Consider the following 22419-nt stretch of genomic DNA (forward strand, 5'->3'; position numbering starts at 1 on the left):
TTGGTTTTCTGTTTTGAAAATACCAAGTTTCTTTCGCCCGTTCTACCTTGTGTTGTTCCACGTTGTGTAGGTCATTCGGTCTCATTCTACAACAACTACGTGGCCAGCACCGTTCCATTGCTCACTAGTTGCCCTTTTGTTATGAAACTCTGATTTATTCTGGTTTTTCGTTTCTTCTCGGCGTTCCTATTATTCCATGTTCTAATTTGCGTACCTTTAAGGCTTTTATATTAACGCCTTGTGGGCAAATGTTTGTGAATTATGTATTCACGATATGTATTTGGTTTACTAGAGTTATGATTTGGTTTTATATTTTGCCTTTCATTTGTTGTCATTCCAATTTTATGCCGTGGTATAATCCGTTTGAGAATATTCTTCTTCATTGCCGAAACAGCCTTTTGTCCGGGACAAAATCAGCTGTTTTGTTCTTGCCTGTTACAAACATATGTACATATGAATGTACATATCGTCCCGTTTCTGCTTTAACCACGTATCTACAATTTTTGGGAAAACGAATACATATTACCACTTATAACAGCCGTTTAAGCGTCACACTGTTTGAAAATACACTCTAAAAAGTTTTTGTTTAAATTTGCGCATATTAAGATAGGTAACCAGTTTCCTCTCTTAATGAATGCAAATTTACAAACCGTGCTTATTAAATTAAACACTGCTTGCTTACTTTTACTTATCATATGTGTGGCGTAGAACATGGTGGAATAATACAAGGTGTTGGATATTGACAGCGTTCTCGCTCTAATCTGCCATCTTGGCTCCCTTAGCAAAATCGGTGTTTCCCTCTTGAAAAAACTACATTTTACCGCCTTTAAAAAAACTAAACTACCTCATTCCCTATTCCAAAACTGATTTGCAATCACTGAACAATTCTTTGACATTTACTTTATTCTTATTCGTTGACAAAATTAAATTAAAAATGAAAATCATTAATTCTACAAAAAACATTGGCTTTGTGTATTCTCCAAAGGCCTAAAATCAGCCAAATACCCTATGTGGGTCGGCTTAATCAGTAAAACGTGACAGTAGTTGACTTTTGAGGTTAATATATCGGTCTTGAGCTGGTACGGCTTTTAAAACATCCGCAGCTTCCTTTAAAGCATCGCTGCTAATTGCTGAGAGGACCAGATTATATTTCCGGACATAAGATGTGGTCTTGTACGACTGAAAGGTGGCCTCAATTTGTAGAAACCATTTGTTTGGCATCTCAGTTCAGAACGGTCGCAGCTTGCATTGCGATACAAGCTCCACATCTTTAGTTGGCATTTTGTTCGATGAAATATTTTCCCCATCCGTCGATGCGCCCTTTTGTCGACTCCGTCATGTTGTGACGACTCGGGGTCACCACTAATTTTTTGATGGCGAAATTTTTGTAAGTTATATCAATCATCTTATAGTATTTTCGGGTAAAAATTAGACCCCAAAGCGGTTTTGGAAGTTTGACTATAATTATAGGACATTGTGTTTAATAAACTAAATTACCATTTATTGCATAAGTGCTACGTAATATATACTACTTTCGCAAATTTAGCTTATCATAATATACCGTTTGTTACTATTTATATGCAAAATTTGATATGAAAGAGTACCAAATTTCGTACTACTTCGCAAAGCGTGCTTCTTTTCTTCCCGTTTCTCTCGTTCTTCCATATTACAACCTTTTGTAAGGGAGCCGTCGACATGAGCTGTCACTACGTACAACACCTTGTATAATTCCACCATGGCGTAGAACAAATTTCAAATTTGTTTTTTGAGTTTTAAACATTTATTGTTCACAATTTCACAGTTTACACATAAAATGTTTAAAATTTCCTCTAAAAAATTTTCGTTTAAATTTACGCATATAAAGATAGGTAACCAGTTTCCTCTCCTAGTGTGTGCAAAATTAAACACTGTCTGTTTACTTTTACATACCAAATTTGTCACGTAGCGCACACAAGGGGTGGGTTTTGGGGTTAAATTTATTATGATTTAAGAAATTTTGATAGAAGAAAATTTTTTCTCCATTTCTTGTGCGCCATTTTGTAAGAAATTCTCTTTTTTCTTGAGAGCTCTTTAAAGTTTAACTGCTAATGAAATCATTGTCCTAAAAATATGCAATGCATACACACTTACTGTTGCTTTTTACACTTTACAGTCTAAAAAAGTTTACCACATAACAAGCATTCGAAGATTTATTTTGCTAACTTCGGATTCGTTTCAACACAATGAGCCACAGTTCAGTTAAACTTTCGTTATTCGAATTATTAAAAATATTAGAAACCAGAAATCGACGAAAATGAATATAAAAGTGTAAAGATTTCATGGAATTATTTATGCCGATTTCGTTTCTACCAAAGAATGCGACCTTCTCTTTGCCCTCTACGCACAAACACTAAGAAAAGGGCGATAAGAAGGCAACATTTCTTGTAGAAACGAAATCACCATTCATTTATTTATATTAAAACTCTTTTGTAAAATTGTGTATTACTTTTGAAAGTTGAGTGCATCTTGTGTTTGTAGAACTTTTTATTAAACAAGTAATTTTTAAACAAAAAGCAGAACCGATTTCAATTCACATATAATAATTTAGGAGTACCGTTAATTTTTTCACGATTTAATGATCGGATCTAAACCAAATTACGGGACGACCCTTAAGGTACCATCTTTCCGGTAAAAAAAAAAAGAATTATTGGAATCGGTTCACACGGTCCAAAGTTATGCGGTGGAATACATAAAAGAAGAAAAAATACTCCGAAGAATTGATAAGCTTCCCTTTTTTGAAGCCGATTGAAAATGTTTGAGTTCTTTGTAAATTTTATGTAAATAAAATGCAATTTATGAAACTTTAAAAAGTTGATTTATTTATTTCATACTGTACATAAAACTTGCATAAATGTATTTTAAAAAGCGAATTTTCAGTATTTTCTGATGATACATATTTAGAAGTATAATCCCTTTCCCCCAAACGTATTCGTATTCGACCTATGAATGCCGTTGTAATTTTGTTGTATTTTTATACAAAGTTTGAAATTTAGACTTAGATGGTTTTTGTTAGATAGTCAGGTGCATTCTTATAAGAAACCTCCAAACATTCAGCAAGCAAAAGAAAAATAGTCAAATCCTGTCATAATGTCGTGTCCCTATTATTTTTCACATGACTATATTTGTTTTTTTTTGGTTTTACATGAATGAATTGAAAATGTATGAAAACTAAACTGAATTCAAAATAATACACATAAATTAGTGCAAAATACTTAATTTAAATTTTTGTTTTAAGTTGGTAATATAATTTAGAACGCAGACATATTTTTTTAAAGGGGATGCGAATAAATGTAGTCCTTGAGAGTATCTCTTAAGGTGAAGGCACTCCTTGGTGCGTTGTTTGCCATCATTCGGCCATGCCTTCGCAACGGTGTTACAACTTCTCGTCGCCATAGACCGTTAATTACTGTATCGCCCTGATATTGGTCAACGTATTCCGGCAGTAACTGCCATCGTGCCTTTTTATTAAGTTGTGTAGCAAAACTGCGGCTTTGACGATATTTTCTGCTGATGTGGGATTCATATGCAGTGGGGAAAGCAAAATTCTCCAACGCGCTGTCAAGATCCCGAAGGCATTTTCGATTACGCGCCGAGCTCGTGATAAGCGCTTGTTAAACATTTCCCGATCTGGTGGTAGAAGGGTACCTGAATTAACAAAAAGTTTATTTATAACACAAGTTTACAGCAAAAAAATATCCGACCTGCGACATTTTTATATGAAATCTAAGGTAAAATTTCCCACTGAATCCGGATATGAGTTGAAAACATAAGAAAGTAGAACAGTTTTCGAGATAAAACCAGATCGGTTTTTTTAGATCTGAAAAAGTACACTCACTTAATTTACAATTTCTTTGGATACAGTTGGCCATTCTTAAATTTCATTCTACATTAGTAAAGCCCATTAGATTTTGTATCATCCATGTCAAAAACATTTTCCAACTGGATTAGTATTTTAAGAGATTTATCGGCTAGCTTGTATGATCCAGTTGGGAAATGTTGACATGGATGATACAAAATCTAATGGGCTTTACTGATGTAGAATATAGATCTGGTTTTATCTCGAAAACTGTTCTACTTTCTTGTATTTAGACATCGTATACGGGTTCAGCGGAAAATTTTACATGAGGAATGATGGTAAAATGCAACAGGTCGGATTCCTTACAAACTAGTGTAATAGGTAAAAACGTTGTAGATAACGTATGTATGTAGATATGTATAAGCTCACCTGGATATGGTCGCATTAAGCATTTTTTTAAAGGGAATGCTGCATCTCCCACCATGAAATGTGGAAACTTCACTTCAGTGCCAGATAAAAAACCATCTTCGGGCAAGTTTAATTCCCCACTGAACAATTTTCGTCCGAAGCCCGAGTTCCACAAAACTCCACCATCGCTTTGTGAACCGTACGCTCCAAGGTCTATGTTAGTAAATATATACATAATTTGCGTCACAACTCGCGAAAAGGACGATGGAGTAAGTCCCTTTGTAGTTATAATAAAGGGAACCGGAATTAGGGGGACACTTTATATTTATGTGCTTCCCATCGATTGCTCCAACACAGTTCGGGAAGTTCCAAATTCCTTCGAAGTCTTAGCAATTCGCTTCCATTCATGCTCATTTGGAACTGACAAATAAATACCAACGAGTTCGCTCCACTAAACATTACGCCACAGTTCCGCCACAATACTATTTACCGTCGAGCGTCCCTTTTTAAATGCAGTGGAGAACATTTGCTGAGTGCCTCCGTGTGCTAAATAGCTACAAGGACAAATGTTTCTTTAAATAAATATTTTCACTTCTACTACAAACTACTTACGTCAGCGTTAGAAATAGTCTACATTTAGCTGCAATCGATGGTCTGTTTAAATGCTTTGTTAATCTGTCCTTAACAAGAGCAAAAAGCAAATCAAACACGTCCTCATTCATGCGCACGGTTTCTTAAACTGCTCCGGATCGTTCCTATAAATTTCGTCAAAAGTAACTGCAAACATACCGGTATTGTCCCGATCTTGGTAAAGTGGTCTAACCCACATGCTACGCCTTGATCTCATTACTTTGAGACACGCGTAAAGCTCGAACATTATTAATAAAATCACCACAACTTGCAGTGTATCCGTGAAATTCATTTTGAAAAGTGTTTGTTAAGATTCAAATTCAAATAATAAAAAGCAAAATAACAAATGCCAGAAAATGGCGCAGAAAGTCAAAGTGTTCATTGTGGCATACGCTCCATTTGTTTCGCTTTGTTCACAAAGTTGAAACTCTCAAGCAAAGCGAGGAAAGTCGTATTTGAATCAGCCTTTAGCTCCAACATTAGTCAAAGCGACGAAACTTGTTCTCCGCGAACACTTTTCAAGATCGAAGCGACTCTCATCTTATACTGGTATGTATGCATGTATATGTACATATGCATGTACTAGGTGTAAGCAAATTGTGCTCCAACAACGCAGCCAAATACTGCATTTTTAGCATCTACTCTTCTGTATATTGTTTGCAAGCGGCATATAAACTAGTTTGTTTGCTATTCTCGCTCTTGTTGGTGTTATATACCGCAAAAAAATTGCAAAGCATGCGACCGTTCGACCGACTAAATAACTCACCAAATGAATCACTTACTAACGTTAATATATAAATCGAGATCAGGAGGGATGGCTGCTGAACAGCGGTCTTGTTATTTTTGACATGTATGCTGAATTCTTATAATTTTTGTGAAAAAACTTAAATCTGAATTCCTTTACTGAAACTTTATTATACTAGAATTGAACGAGCTGAAATTCCCCTCAAAACACGGTCCATTCCCCGATTCCCCACGCAAACTGAAATTCTCCGCAAATCGGGGAATTCCCCACGAGTTGGCTTCCCTATAAAAAGAAAAAAACTTTAAAGGTACTCCAAAAAAACCAGTAAGAAAAGTGTAGTCATTGACCAAAACGCTTTAAAATATTAAAGTCATATAAACATCGGAATTGATTTAATTCAATGCATATTTTGTAAATTTTCATGTTTATTTTAACAACTTTAGTATTTTTTTACATCACTTTAAACAGCCTGTCGCAACATTTCGACAAAATATTTATACAATTTGACAGGATACTTTCCAAGCAGAAGACGAACATTTGTCACTTGTAAATACATATGTACATAATACAATGCTTGTAGCATTTCTGTTATTGAAAGAATGCTGTCTTGCGTTGCATTTTTATGACTTCCCCTAGTTATGAATAAAAATATGAAGACATTAATATTTACTTTTATAAAACAAACCTCCATTTACACACATTTTTACAAAATGTCCAACTGAACTAATGAATTCCTTGGTTTGTTTTCAATCGATATTAGTAGTTTCTGTGACACAAAACATCAACACTATTTCCGATTCGAATATAAAACCGATATCATTGGATTTTATGACACCAAAATAATATTCTTTGTTGTTTTAAAATTCAATTCCGACATCAATTTTTAGTCTTCATAGGGTAATCTGAATTTTGACCCCTTTGCGACACGCCTTAACCGACTCCAAACGGGACCAAAATCTATATGTGATAGCATGGACGTAGGGCTTGAGGTTTAGGAAATCTGATGTAAAACTGTGCTTCGTACATTTAAGGACCACCCTAATGTACATACATATAGTTTGAGCCTAATTGGCTCAATTTTATAAAAAATATCTCCACTCCAGCCACTCTTACCTAGTCCAAACAAACGTGCAAATCGTTAAGGCTCATTCGAACATAAGATTTTTACGAAAGTTTGTTAATTTTTTTTAAGGTTGCACAAAGAATGAAACTTAAAATTATATGGTTTTTGGTTAAACATAAACTATATTTTTATAAACGAATAACTAAAATAAAAAAATAATAAATTATTTTATCAAATATTGTCAACATGTGAATGTCGTTAAGTAGTGATATATACAGAAAGGAACAACTCAGAACTATCCCATAAAAGAATAAGTTGGAATTTTGTTCATATTTGGTAGTGGCTCAGACTGCAAAAGTAGTCTTTAGAGGAAATTCTCAAAAATTAACGGCTGAAACTTGCACTTTATTAGACTAAAATTCCATGGGTTTGCGACTATCATTTATATGGTTTTGGTTATACCATGTTCAGACCGACAACGAAAACACTTTGAAAACGAGTTTTGGGATTGTGGGCTGAAAGCTGTTCGCACCGGCTGTTTTCGTTGACATTTCTTTCATCCTTTGTTTACGGTTTTGCTTCGAAAAAACTAAATCAAGATCTTTGTCTTTCATTTTCTTATCATTAGCAACCTTTTTCTTTTGTTCATATTTTAATTTGGCCAGCCAATTGAAAATAAATCCCAACTAGCGTATAAAAGATGATAAAATATGACTTCCACTTCGATAAATATATCTAAAATACTAGTGAAGACATCAATTGGAATGAGTGGAACGTGGGTTTTCAAGTAGTTTTCAATGAAAACTGGTTTCCGTTTGACAGATTTTACATGGACGGAAACACAAGTTTTAGATCGAAAACCAGTTATAGCAACGAAAACATGTTTTCGATGTCGGTTCGAACAGGTATTTTTAAAGAAAAATAACAAAAAAATTAGCTCGAAAAACATTACGAATGTTAAAAAAAAAATCAGCACTTAGTCACTTGTTTGAGTTACTGTATGTATTAGTGCATTAGGAATAACTTTGTAGAAATGGGGAATTGTTGAGGACTTTATACTTAAACTAAGTTTGAAATTTTTTTGTAACAGCAGTGGTCCTCGGAAGGTAATGGTAAACCTCCGAGTTTATTTCTGCCTTGAAAAACCTTCTCATAAAATTCATTTACCGTTCGGAGGCAGCGTAAAACTGTAAGCCCCTCCATTTAACAACATCAAGAAGCACACCATAAATTGGAGGAGAAGCTCGGCTAAACACTTAGCAAATGTGTATGCGCGGAAATATTATTATTATTATTACATGCACAAGATATAAAGAGATAAAAATAGAAAAGTAAATTTAAAGTTTGTAAGGTATGTATACATACACATATGTACATGTAGAAACAACAATAGCCAGAATTAGTGTTTGCAAAAAACAAAATCGAATTACACTTGAACGTGAGTGAAACAAAATTCATGACCCACTTTGCTTACGCTTTTTCCTTCATCCATGACCCACATATTGTTAAGCGGCGACGCTCAACAACATCGCGTTACTATAATCAGCCAGTACACATGCACGTCTGAGCTCTCTCAAAACTGCCTCTCTGTGCAGCAAGTGTAGGCCAGAGTTGCCATATTTATTGACTAATTATTGCAACGAATGGCTCAGACGTCATTGTCATGCATACTACATAGTTTGCAGTACGTACGAGGGGCTAACGACTATAAAACGAGAGGTATAAACAGGCCAGAGTTGCTATCTCTTTAATACTTGTATTACAGCTCAGACGCCATTGTTGTGCATACTGGCCTGCCGGTAGATTGGTGAGTGACTAACGACTAGACTCACAACTAAGCAAACGATATAATAGGGCTATCCATCGTTTTTTGTGTTACTCGTATTAGTAAAGCAGTATACATACACATTTAAATGCCACACATGTATTTATGCACCGCAAAACTATTGCACCGGTTTAGATAAGAAAATAATTATGCGATCGTCGCTTTTTTATTGAAGTAATTCTAAATTTTTGTCAAATATACAAACATACATACACTATATACATACATATGTATAAAGCACAAGGTGGAAAGAGATATATACGGGTCCAGATATGTACAGCTATAAGTAAAACAAGATTAATATCAAACGTGCCTTGTAAGTGTCAAATTTGTCAATTGTGTAAATTACCAAAGTGCGGAAACTACTAAGTGCAGTTTGTGATTATAATAGCCTTCACTTCTAAAAAAAAACAGCTCCGCTCTTATTCAAAGTTCATTATACAAAATGGTTTTAGTTATCCTTTAATTTTTCTGTAGTTTAATGAAAAATAATAAATATTTAAAGCATAACATTAACTCGTAATTTTATTTCAGATAAAATACTAACAGTTATGAAAATAAAAATACGGTCGATTACCAATTTACCAATTTATTTTAATATAAAAACTCGATTCTGTAATATATATATGTATTAAAAATTTTTTTGGAATTTTTGAACTTGAAATCTGTGCAAATAAAATTGATAAGGAAATTTAAAGTACAAAGACCTTTGGGTTTAACTTACTGTTAAGTAGCAATGTTTTCAGTATAAAAACGCAAAAACTCGATTTTTCTCAAAACCTGTCTAAAGAATTTTTTCTTTTGTTCTGAAATTTTTTAGAAAACAATAGAAAAGAAATTCATACAAAAATCTGAAGTTAACTTACTGTTAAGTAAGAACGTTTTCAGCACAAAAAAACACAAAAACACCGTGCTGCGTATAAGTGAACTAAATTAGACATTTCGAACAGGTGGAAATCCATTTCAAAAATTTTTCGAATTAAAACCTTCTTTAATCTCTTTTTTCTGACCCCAAATTGTTTACATTTTTCAATTATCTAATTTAAATTGAGTTGGATTTTTTGAACAGGTGGCACCTCTTCTAAATATATTTCAGGAATAAGGCCTTTCACACCAATTTCCATTGATACCCACCATTTTATAATCCATCAAACTTATTAAATAATTTGAATGCCACTTTTTAAACACGTGGCAACCCTCTTCAAACATTCTAAATGTTCAAACTGAAGATTTCTTAACACTCTTTCGGTTGACAGGCGTATTTTTGTATTTCAAATAGTTTGCGTACATGTTAATTAAATTTGATTTTTTAAACAGGTGACAACCCCCTTCACAAGAAGTTTAAAGCTAAAACCTTCTTAAATAACCTTCGTCTGACTGATGAATTAAGTCGAATTGGATTTTTTAAACATGTGGCAACCCTCTATATAACCAATATTTTAATGATTCATTAAACTTGTTAAATAATTTTAATTTAAGTTCTTAAACAGGTGGCTATCTTCTTTAAGCACCTCAAAAATATACCTACTGTTGAAACTAAAGATTTCTTAATACTCTTCGTTTGGCATATTTTAATATTTCATTGTGTATAAGTTAACTGAATTCGACTTTTCAAACAGGTGACACCCCCCTTAAAAATATTTATAAACTATTAGCTTCTTAAAGTCTTTTCGTCTGGCGCCCATATGGTGATACATATTTCTATTACCTAATTCCCTTAATTCGAATTGAATTCAATTATTTAAACAGGTGGCACCTCTCCTACAGTAAAGCTAAGAACAATGCTTTTTAAAACTATATCGATTGATATTTAGGCCCTTATTATGAGCTGCATTCGATTTTCGATCTTCACTGGCTATCGAAGATCGAAAGTGAAATTCGTATTATGAGCTATGCAGGCGTGTCGAAATTTTCTGTCGAACAGAATTTTGCTTTCGATGGTGTAACGAAGTGTTAGAAAATTGTGAAAAATTTATGATTTTGTATATGTTTTCTTACATTTTGGCGGCTAGACACTAATTTTAAAAAATTTTTATTAATTTCATGCAGTTCTAACATCGTGAATACTAAACACAAGCTCGAAAGGCTGGTTTTACTTGTGAAAGAAAATCCCAATGCTCTGTTGACACGATCTCTGAGAACAAAATCGTAGCGCTGTTGATAGTTTTAAAATATTTTAAATAGATTTGGCTCACAAACGCCTCTTTAGATGGTCGGAACTTTTTAATCAATCTGTAGACAAATTTCTTAAATATATTTTATATCAAAATATATTCGAAAGACTAATAAACTTAAATGTTTAAGAGAGCATTTGCTACTCCTGGCCAGTTTACTAAGCTCTCATCCTCTGACGAATCGTTGAACCAGAACTCGTTGTACTCATTTTACCACGTTTTTATAAAATTGCTTTCTTTTTTACTTCATTTTAATTAGAACAAATTTGCATAAATATGTATAAGCACACTATTTAGTTTGCTCGATTTGTAAACAAAGCTTCTCAGCGGTGAAAAATATACTATTGTGAACAACCTAAACGAGCGAAATTCACAATAGCGCTATTCTTCATCGAATGAGCGCCATAATACCAAATGAAAATTCGTTCGCTCAGCCACACCACAGTCGAAAATCGAATGCAACTCATAATAGGGGCCTTATTTTGTAATAATTGGTTTAACTTTTTAAATAATTTGAACTTAATTTTTTAAAAGGTGGCAACTCTTTTAGAAAAAGTAAAACTTTAATGCACAACTACAGCCCGAGCCCTTCAATTTGACACCTCATTTTTGAAAATCGAACGAACGGATCTGATGACCTGGTGGAAAAATAAATAGGGACACAACATTTTAACAAATTTTTCTTGTTTCTCTTTTGTTTATTTAATATTTATTATTTTTTTTTATAAAAGTATAGCTCATTATCTAACAAAAACCATATAAATTCATATTTAAAACTATGCGCAAAAAGTATAACAATTCTGCAAAATTGCATGTAAATTTTCAACTCTTGAATCATATTTTATTACAACGCTTTTATCAACTTGCAATGTTGTGTTCCAGAAACTTTCAATGTTGTGTGTCCGACACCATAAAGCAAAGCTTTGAAAAGCTCCTATAAAAAAGCATAGTGAATAGGGCGAGGTAGATGACATCTAGAGGTCGCCCTATGTACTACGTTTGCTACACCGGAAATAGAATTCCCGCCATTTCTTTAAATAAAACTAATTGGTGCTCGTTTGTATGTACATACATATGTAAATGCATGTGTGTGCACCTTTCTATTAATATCGTTGAATTATTTTAATATCTATTGCAAACTTTTATTCAGACAGGACTAAAAAGTAGAAAATAAATAATATAAAAAAAACTTTTTAATATACAACGCTTTTATAAATGGACTAAAAAGTTGAAAATAATACTTCTCAGTCCCATAGAATATGTTTTGATAACTTTTCATTTTGAAATTTTAGCAAAAGTCATTATAAACAATCTATGAAATTGAAAATGAAAAGCGTGGGGCGCATGTAATACACTTGAATTGATATGAAAAGTAATATATGTATGTATGTATGTGGGTATATGAATAACGACCGCTTAAAATCGATTTCAAAGTTATACTTTCGCTGTAGAAATTTTAGGTCTACGTTATGTAGTTTGACTATTGTCAACTAAATCGAATGCTTTGTAAGTGAAGTGACTTGTGGACCACTTGAGGTATAGGTGGACCAGTTGGTAACCACTTTGGGACCAGTTGGTAACTAGTTCGTGGGACCAGTTGGTAACCAGTCGGGGAGCAGTCCGGGAACCAGTTGGAAACCAGTTTGGGACTAGTCCGAAACTACTTACGTTCGGCCCAGTTGGGGACAAGTTGGTCTTTTTAAGCTCCTGTGGCCGTTTTAAGGGTAATTCTTGGGCTCCTGCACTGCCGCTCGGGGTTTCTGCCTTCTACGGTGGTAATTTTGGGCCGGGTTGCCTGTTTTGGCGGATTGTTTGCTGTGTGCCGCGTATTACGTGTACCGGGTACCACTTTCTCGAGCGAATTGCTCTGGGGAACCTGTTGTGTGAGTTGCTGGCTTTTTGGCTAGACTTTGAGGAGGGTTTATACACGCATATCGGCGGAAATAGACGGCACGCCATTTCTTTAATTAAAATTAATTGGTGCTCGTTTGTATGTACATACATATGTAAATGCATGTGTGTGCACCTTTCTATTAATATCGTTGAATTATTTTAATATCTATTGCAAAATTTTATTCAGACAGGACTAAAAAGTAGAAAATAAATAATATAAAAAAAACTTTTTAATATACAACGCTTTTATAAATGGACTAAAAAGTAGAAAATAATACTTCTCAGTCCCATAGAATTTGTTTTGATAACTTTTGATTTTGAAATTTTAGCAAAAGTCATTATAAACAATCTATGAAATTGAAAATGAAAAGCGTGGGGCGCATGTAATACACTTGAATTGATATGAAAAGTATGTGTGTATGTGGGTATATATGAATAACGACCGCCTAAAATCGATTTCAAAGTTCTACTTTCGCTGTAGACATTTTAGGTCTACGTTATGTAGTTTGACTATTGTCAATTAAATCGAATGCTTTGTATTGCATGCGCTCCACGTTTTTCATTTTCAATTTCATAGATTGTTTATAATGACTTTTGCTAAAATTTCAAAATCAAAGTTATCAAAACAAATTCTATGGGACTGAGAAGTATTATTTTCTACTTTTTAGTCCATTTATAAAAGCGTTGTATATTAAAAAGTTTTTTTTTATATTATTTATTTTAGATTTTTTTTGAGTACGCAGTTTTATAGCCCATTAAATTTTAGTATAATGTTGTGTAAGTTTGAACTTCAAGAACGGCCTGCTTCAGAATTTGAATGAAAAACATTATATTTCAGAAGTTGATCGAAAAACACCCTATCTCAGCTGCCGAATCAAAAACGCCCTATCTCAGCACATTCTCAATGTATTTTCAGCTGAGATAGGGCGTTTTTGAATCGAATTCTGAAGTAGTGCGTTCTTGAAAAGTTTTCTGAGATAGGGCGTTTTCGAACTGGCTGCCGAGATAGGTCGATCTTCCACTCAGGTGACGATATATACACTGAGGGAAATAATGCATAGTAAAAATTAATACTTTATATTTGATTATCGTTTAAAAATGTTCGAATTTAAAAATACAAAATTTATTACGCACGTATTTGACTGTTCACATCTGAGTATATATATACGCACCCCAAGCATGCAGAGCGCCGCTCTGAGAGAGGTGACAACACACACATTCATACATAGCACATGTTTATCCGTACAAATCGCGTGCTGTGGTGTTGATGGATATTCAACATTTGAAAGCAAATTTATATGCCTGGGTGTAGCTGAGTGCGCAAAGATGCATGCCTAAGGTGACCACCTGTACCTAAATCTCCGGTACAGTACCGAAACTTTTGGTTTTGTACTGTGTACCGAAACGAAGGTTTGGGTACAAGCAAATGTACCGGAATATGCAAAGGTATGTACATTTTTAGAAAAAAATCAATCAGCAAGTTGCTACACGACTTGAAAGTAAAAATTGATATTAAGTCGACGTTCAAGTTGTAAACGTGCGTGTGTGTTAGTAAAAAAGTGTGAGTGTATTGCAACTTCAAACCAAGATCTTGATCGTGTAACGTCCAAGTCATTTCTTTATTTTATCGACAATATCGATATTTTCCCCATTACTAGCTCAAATAAGAAAGCGAAAAATGTCAAGAAAGCGTGGAGTGAATGTTTTCAATGAAAACTTAAAAGAAAAATAACCAATGTTAAGTATTTATCTGGCTTTAGAAACAGGAATATTTGTCCTTTTTAAAGAAATAATAAGTTTAGCCAGCGCATTGTAAATATGTGGAAAATTGTTAGAATAAATCTGAAATTTAAACCAATTTTTATTATTCTTCCCACTTCTACAATATGTTTGCCCAAATTTCAAAAGAAAATAGTATCTTTTAGTCATTAATTCTAAAAGAATGTTTAATTCCGAGTAAAACTAGGTACCATTCATTAAAATCAATAAAAATATTACGAAGTTATGAAATTTTTTAAGAGAGAAATTCAAATATTTCTATACGAACTATTCAAACCTCAAAATGAATCCAATTTCAATGATACAATCTTTCTGTGAAATTACATCGAAGTGATTTTGAAAAAATCTTAATAAAGTTCATAACTTTACTCGGAATTGCACATTGTTTTCGAAGCAATGACTGAAAGAGACTCTGTTGTTTTGAAATTTTAGAAACAATGTTGTAGAAGTGGGAAAAATAAGAAAAATTTGTGTCAACTTCACACTTATTCCAACAACTTTCAACACATTTACAATAAGGGTACTCATTTAAAAGCGCAAAACTCTCGCAAACTGTGCAATTTAAACCCTCGTAAATGAAATGTCAAAATTTTTATGGAAAGCCATTTGCACAAAAAGGGAATCTTTGCGCGGCAATTTTGTAGCGCAACTTTGCGCAGTGTGCTGTGCAACCCTCAATCAGCTATTTTGTTTACATTTATTTTGGTTTGTGCTCAACGCTTTTTCGAAATAATTGCGGTAAGACTTAAATATTTACTCAAATTTGAGTTTCAATTGTTCAACAGAAATTGCATAAGATATAAAATTGTCCTCATGAAACACATGGCGCAAAGTTGCCCAATTGCCCAAATATGAAACTTGCGCGTATATATGAGTACCCTTAATGTGCTCACAAAACTTATTTATTCTTTAAATAGTACAAACATTCTTCCTTCCAACGACTATAAAACTTAAAATAGGGTAAAAATTAACAGCTGCACATTTTTTAGTGCGGAAAGTCATGTAAAAATGGTTTTTTAAGAAAAAGTCGAGAATTTGAGGGTGTTACTAAAATTTTAAATGCAATTTCGTGAATTACTTGACCACCCCTACGACGTGTACTAGTTCACTTAAAAAGTTCACGATCAGTGTAACACCTTGTGATTGAACATAAGTGGCAAACAATATCACTTCTAAATGGGGGGCTATAGATTTGGCCAATACTGTATAATTTGCTTCAAATTAAATTTGTAATGGATTTTATAACATTTACGTAATAAATAAAATAGATCTCAGAATGAACGAAATTAATTTTACTGTACCGGATTTTTCAAAAGGAAAGGTGGTCACCTTATGCATGCCACAATTTGTTCATATCCAGAGCACAGTATAGACAGTAACCAACCTTTTTGGGGTGTTGTTGTAGTAGTCGTTGTTGTTGTAGTTATATTCACTCCTGAGAAAGGCACCGGGTTGTGTGCTGCTATTTAATTGCCTTCCTCAGACTTTTTCTTAGATTTCAGGGTTGTATGCTGCATTATTATTAGATAAATAAATTTAAGCATTTGACAAATCGTGATTTTATTAAAAGAAAATTATAAATGGTGTTGAAAAACCAAACAAACGCTCGTGCGAAAGCTCTATTTTTGTGTGTTGTTAAAATTTATACATGGCGTATTGATGGTAATACAAGCAATGTATTCTTTGGTAAGAGTTTCAGGGACCTGCCAATTCACTATTTGACTTTGAAGGAAAGAAAAGCAGCGGAAACTGAATATTTGAACCTTTTAATTTTCCCATGGAATAACCAGCGCACGGACTTCCACAAAATTAAAAGTGGTAGATTTTACATACAAAAATTGGTAGAAGTTGGTAGATTTTTTTAAAGAAACGATATAAGATAGTTTTTACTCATATAGGACAAACGAAGGCGAATTCAGGTAAAGTGGTGTAAGCAGAGCAGCTGGATTTTCGCCCCGCTGATTCTTAATGCTAAAATTAGGTTCAATTTAAACAAGGTGGTGTTGGCAAAACAATAAAATTTCGCCGCGTTAGTTCTAAACGTCAAAATGATATTTTTGCTGTACATTAGTGGCAATTCTCGCGGTCATTGTACGTATTTAATTTATTATTGTAATTTTTGTTTTTCTTCTGCCAACACCACCTTGTATAAATTCGCCTTGGCCAAAAGGATGTATTTATTGTAATTCTTAATGTCATTACGCGCAGAATTTGTTAGTGGTATTTTTGTTTTTGAACTTCTGCTGTCACCTTATGTGACAGCCTTGGAATAAATTTTATATTTTTATGAAAAACAAAATATGTATTTCACGCCAATAAACCATTCAACAAAAAAATACATACATATGTACATAAAACTGCGCCCGAATCATGGCATCTGTGAACCGTAATCTCAAAACTAAATTTAAATTCGAATTTGATTTGATCACGGATGCATTGATGCTGGCCCTTTATTGCATTAAAACAAACAATTAGTCCGCACTTCAAAATTGTTTGATTAAAATTCGTTTTGAAATGGATGAAGTTCGCACACCATTCTTTCGACAGGCTCTCACGAAAAACGTATTACAAACGGAAAATATTTCCATAAACAGCTAATAGAGATTCGATTCTACTTTTAAATTTGTTATGGTCCGAGTTTATTTTTCATATTTAGCTCTGATCCAGCACTCCATGAACTTACAGGTTTTTACACGAACTTACTGGAAGTTACGGGAAACATTTTTCCGTACTCAAAAATCCTGTAAATGAGAGCGATTTTTGGAGAGTTGTGTAGATAATGAAGTTGCATGAAAAGTGTAAAGCGATCAGATTTTTGACGGTTTTACAAGAAAAATGATTTTTGTTCCCATACGTTTTGGTTGTTACTTGCTCACTTTTTACTCTCACTTCAGAGAGTAATTTTGTTGTTTGACATTTTTACAGGATTTTACACGAAAAGTATTGGATAAGAGCTTTTATTTTAGGTCTGTTCGATGACAAAATATGTATAGACTGTGTTCATTAATCTGCTTGCTTTTTTCCGGAAAACATTGGTAGATTTTTAACCTTTGTTGGCAAAAATTGTAGAAAATAAATACAATAGTAGATCTACCAATAAAGTTGTAAAGTCCATGCACTGGGAATAACTTTTATCAGAACCATTCCATCCGACTCTGAAGAATTTTGGATAATTGCTTACGAAGTGAAAACCGCGAGAGGCAATAAAATGTTTGGAAATATAAGTAAATTCATATTATTTTCCTTGCCGCACTCACTTGCTTTGTTGAGCGCGTTTTTCCCGTAATGAATTCAACAAAAACTAATATTCGAAATAGGATGAGGTTGGAAAGCCTTAAGCTCTACCCAGAATTGCAGCGGACGACGGTAAAGCGGTCGACGGTTAACCGCTGTCAAAATCAAAACTCACGAAGACATATGGAATGGCACATAATTGCGGCAGCAGCATTTTTACCGCCAACGTTTTTCGGCTGATATAAATTTATTTCTATTTTTACCGCCCGGCGGGGGCGGCACATTGTTGATTCTAATAATTTCTACTATTTTCACAAGTTTGTAAATGCTTTTAACCATTTTTATTTCCAGCAAATATACACACACGCGCGTACCAAACAAATGAAAATTTCCAAATTAAAATGACAGTTAACGGAAGCTGTCCTCAGCTGCAATTGTGTTTACTCGGACGGATATCACTGCGGTAACTGAACAGCTGTTCACTTACCGCCGACCGCTTTACCGTCGTCCGCTGTAATTCTGGGTAGAGCTTTAATTCAATAGTTCGAATAAAGTGTTTTATGAAGGCTAATAGTTCTTGCTGCAAAACGTTTCCAATATCAAACTGTATGTATCAAGGTTGAAAAGCTAAATATATGACTACAACAGAAATTTAAATCATCCACGCACTATAGGTGATTTTGAAGAAATTGTGGAATTAGCTGATCTCGCCTTGTTATAGGTTTTTATGTAATTTTTAGCGCCGAGCTCTTAAAAGCGGATTGTGCGATTAATCAATTAATATGAGTTATAATAAATTTAATAATTGCGGAGTCCTATTGCAAAATGCGTAGAAACAAAATTTTTTTAAAAGTATGCGTATTTAATCAATTAATATGAGTTATAATAAATTCAATAATTGCGCAGTCCTATTGCAAAATGCGTTGAAACAAAAATGTTTAAAAAGTATGCGTATTTTTAAAGAAAATTGTTTGTACATCACTATTATATTAGTGATTTGTGTTATTTATTACTACCCTCTGAAGGTATTATATTCGTTTTTGGTTTTAGAAACTATATTATAAAAAGATCTAATTTTTAAAATAAAAATTTGTTAAATCAATTTCACGAATTTTATAAAAAAAATTGCGATTTTTGGCGATTTTTATTTCAGAAATTGCGCCTTGTTTAAACAATCTGAACACCCTGCTGGGCGTTGGACTTTCCGTCTCATTCCGAGCATTGAAGTTTGGCTATACAGATTACACGGCTGCTTTCGATAATACCTGCACTATTATGGTCACGATGATTCGATGGCATGTAATACATGTGAAAAGGTGCTGGAAACTGTTGAACATGTACTTTTCGATTGGCCATCGTTTTCACTTGAAATATAGAGATAAAGAAGAACGTTGCTTAAAAACTACTGTTATACTTGTTTCTGTATTAATGGCGATCAATCTGAACGATCCATAAGCAGTTATGTATATTTCCCGCTCTGATTTTTGAGTTAGCTCACTTTAGACCTAGGTTTGCGATATGTTAAACGATAAAAAAGTCTCGGGCGCATTGAAGAATATAAGTAGAGAAATAATGACAAAACTAAAGATCAGAGAGCAACTCCTCACAATTGGACTACAGCGGCCAAAAGTATTAAAAATGGATTAGCGAATTCTGAAAAAGTAATTACGCAGATGCATAGAAAAATATCCTGATAACCCAAACCAAAAAGAATTTTTGATAAAAATACATATTTGCAATCATGACACCAGCTTAAAGTGGAAACAATGCGAAAAAATAGATTTGTAAGAAAAAAATTGATTTTGTCGCAAGTAATTTTAATTAATTTTTCCACTTGTGCGGATATATAAAACGCCAATTTGATTGATGAGCAGTTTTTGAATATATCTGAGGGCATGCATTGCTTTAAATTTTTAAAATGTATACGTAAAACAGTTTGCCTTGAAATTCTCCATAATTTTGTAAGTATAAAATTTTTCGAGTGCTTACTTTAAAAAGGGATATTTAAAAACGACGTAGGACAAGTACACATTAAATATGCGTATCATATCTCAAATAGTTCCAGCTGCGAAGAACTGCAGGTTCAGCTTCTATTTTTCCATTTATAGACCCACCTCATGTGAAATTTATTGAATTTTTATTGTAGAGCTGAAGGGAAAGACTGTGATATGTACATAAAAGAAATAAAACGGAAATTGAAGAAGGTGTAGATATTAATGACTCGCCAATCTATTAATCACATTCAACATTCAGCAAGAGTCCTGCTTGCCTTAGCTCAGCTTTTATTGTATAAAATGTAGGTAAAATTGAAATTTCCGTGTAAATATATACCGTGCACATAATTTAGTTTGCAGGTATTGTAAATGTTTTCGTTTTGTCATTTTTAAATTGAAGAAATGGGAACTTCTTTAGAAATAAAATAAATGTGCCTGTGGGCGTGGTAGCGCGTTGAATTTTACCATTTTCCACATTTCTGTATTCCTAAGTGCCCAGTAGCGCATATACGAAATTTCAGCGAATTTCTATTACGGTTATCTACTACTTTTAGAGCGCGGTTACCCACGAACATGTACGCAGCGTAGCGTAGAAGTACGTAGAAACATATCAAGTTTGCTGTCGATAGAAAGAGAGAGATGCAACGTCTATCTCACGGGCATGCGGTGGTGAGTTTTTGTTAACACGCAGATGCCATAAGATAGATCGTGTCAGCTGACACGTTCTACGTTTTTACGTCCGTGGGTAACTGCGGTTTTAGCTGTAACTTATATTGGGACGTCCCACTGTGCGCCGCCGGTTAGAAAAAGAAGATGGTTGAGGTTGCTTTTTTTTTCTTTTTTTCTAGAACAAGAAGTTTTAATGTTTGTGGAAAAAAAATTTCCGAGTAAAATCTGGTAAAGTGTCAAACCATCAGCTGTTCAAACGATTTGAAAGTTTAATAAGCAAAAACAAAAGAACATCTGCATTTACCACCATATTAAATATATCCTGGCGAAGTAATATCAAGTTTTGTAAGTATTTTTGTTAATTTGAAAACAATAAATGGCGCCCACGGTGTATTTAACAGTTTTACCAATTTTTACCCGAAAAGCATTCCCGTACTTTTTGGTTTTTCTCTCTTTCTCTGAGAGCAATTTTTGCTTTTGACAGTTTTACAGGTTTTATCCACGATGTAGAGAACAAAAGTGGCGCCCATCTCGGTACCGCTATTCCGCTCTCAATGAATTTGACAGAATCGTTGTTTGTATAACGTCCCAATTGTGCAGCTTGTTTATGTTTTCCTTGCAGCATTTTTTCTTCTTGCTCACGTTTTGGCATTTCTCTCTCGCAATTGCACCAGTGTGACGTCACACAAATGTTGTTCTGAAAATTCCTCTCTTATGGGCGCAATCTTGTATTCTATCATTCTTGGGTTTTATCCAGAAAAGTTGAGGAACGAAGCTACTGCTTTGTGTCCTTTGTACATTGGTGTGTATTTGAAATGTAACGACTTAAAATTCAACAAGAGTGAGCATCGCCAGAATAGTATTTGTTTTACATATTTGTGCTTTACTTTTTCTCAATTCGTTATGGCTTTATTTTCGCCAACTTTGGCAACTATATATTTTTGCAAATTGGCGATAATTTGGCTTCAATGCTAATCCTCCGAATTGTCCTGAAAATGGAATAAGGGGTATTGCAAGATAAAACGAAATGATGTGCAGCGTCTAATGACAGAAGTTAATTTATAACTTCGAGCTTTCGCATATTCCATAACCATACAAAATAATATATTAACACTTCATCTCATAGTTATACTCTCATTGTTATTGGTCAATAAATATGGACTTTGTGCCAATTTTTTATCTACTGTCCAAAAATTGTACATTGCACTCATTGTTTCATCTTTTTTTGATATTTTCCTAAGCTAGTACAAGTTATACGGTACCTTAAAGCCCAGCTTAAGGGAAGACCCGAAATAGTTTTAAAATTATATCCTAGTTTATTTAATAAGGATGAAGGGATAACATGATCATATTTGATTCCATTAAATGAATGTTTGGCGCTATAACGTTTTCAACGTGTTTGGCCGAGCTTCTCCTCAAATTCGTGTTCTGCTTCTTGATGTTGTGAAACAAATGGACAGATCTAGGCTTTTACTCCGCCTCCGAAGAAGCTTTTTATAGCAGAAGTACACTCGAAGGTTCTCCATTTCCTGCCAAGAGGCGACCACTATTTGAAAAAAAAACTTTATGCTACAGGGACCAGAAATTGAATCATGGACCTCCCGAGTGGCAGTACTCGGTATACGATAAGTACTCGGCTACGCTGGCAAGAGCTCTACTATAAACCGAAAAAAGTCCGAAAAAGTGCAATAAATTATTTGAAACAAGTTAAAGTAAGGCCAAACATAAATTTTTCACTGAATTTTATTTGTTTTACTTTTGATCTAAAAAAGACTTTGTACTCATTTGACCTTTCTCTTTTCTAAATAAAAGCTATATTTTCTGTAAACAGTTTTATTGTAATTTTTGGTCATGACCTCACACCAGCATAAGTATTTTTACTATATAAAAACTATGTAAAACAAAACCAGTTTATCCGGTTTTTTTCTTTATTTTCAAATCGGAAACTGTTTTATTTTCAAATCGCAATTTTTCGAATAACTCGAAACCCGGTTATGGAAAAAGGCGAATAATGGAACACCCTAGTATGTACAATAGGGTGGTCCTGAAAATGCATGTGAAAAAGTAAAGTGGGAATTTTTATGCCACTAGGATTGTTCTATACCGAAAAATTATACCCCTTCTTTATTTTGAAATCAAAATATATTTAGAGGACTTTACTTGTTTTGGA

The 22419-nt window shown here is 33.8% G+C and overlaps 1 protein-coding gene across 10 annotated transcripts in view; it reads left to right on the plus strand.

Annotated features, from left to right (window-relative positions):
- The window catches only part of LOC118735995 (nuclear receptor coactivator 2), a gene marked incomplete at its 3' end in the record, with an annotated part of 105787 nt that overhangs the window by 60245 nt on the left and 23123 nt on the right, over positions 1 to 22419 (plus strand).

The sequence above is a fragment of the Rhagoletis pomonella genome, unplaced genomic scaffold (genome assembly GCF_013731165.1).
Source record: "Rhagoletis pomonella isolate Grant_MI unplaced genomic scaffold, Rhpom_1.0 Rhpom_scaffold_00003, whole genome shotgun sequence".
NCBI classification, from domain to species: Eukaryota; Metazoa; Arthropoda; class Insecta; order Diptera; family Tephritidae; genus Rhagoletis; species Rhagoletis pomonella.